The following is a 282-nucleotide window of genomic DNA, read 5'->3' as shown; positions in this document are numbered from 1 at the left end:
AGAAAACCTCAGCCATTTTCAATTCCCAGTTCTGTGACCCAGACAAGAGTATAGCACAGGCAGAGAGAGACCATTGAAATGCTAATGACATCCCCCTAGGGCATCTATCCTCTCTAAGAGGAAAGGGGTGGGGCCCAGCTCCACTCCCTGCCTTTCATTCAGAACTTACACCAGTCACTGGGCAGAAAGGCACAGTGACCGGAGGCATCACAGAGTGTACCAACTTTCTAAGACACACCCTCAGGGAAACCGGATACTGAATATTTCTTCCTTCTGGGACCT

Source organism: Choloepus didactylus, chromosome 27 (genome assembly GCF_015220235.1).
Source record: "Choloepus didactylus isolate mChoDid1 chromosome 27, mChoDid1.pri, whole genome shotgun sequence".
NCBI classification, from domain to species: domain Eukaryota; kingdom Metazoa; phylum Chordata; class Mammalia; order Pilosa; family Megalonychidae; genus Choloepus; species Choloepus didactylus.
Note: the sequence above shows the minus strand (reverse complement) of the source record.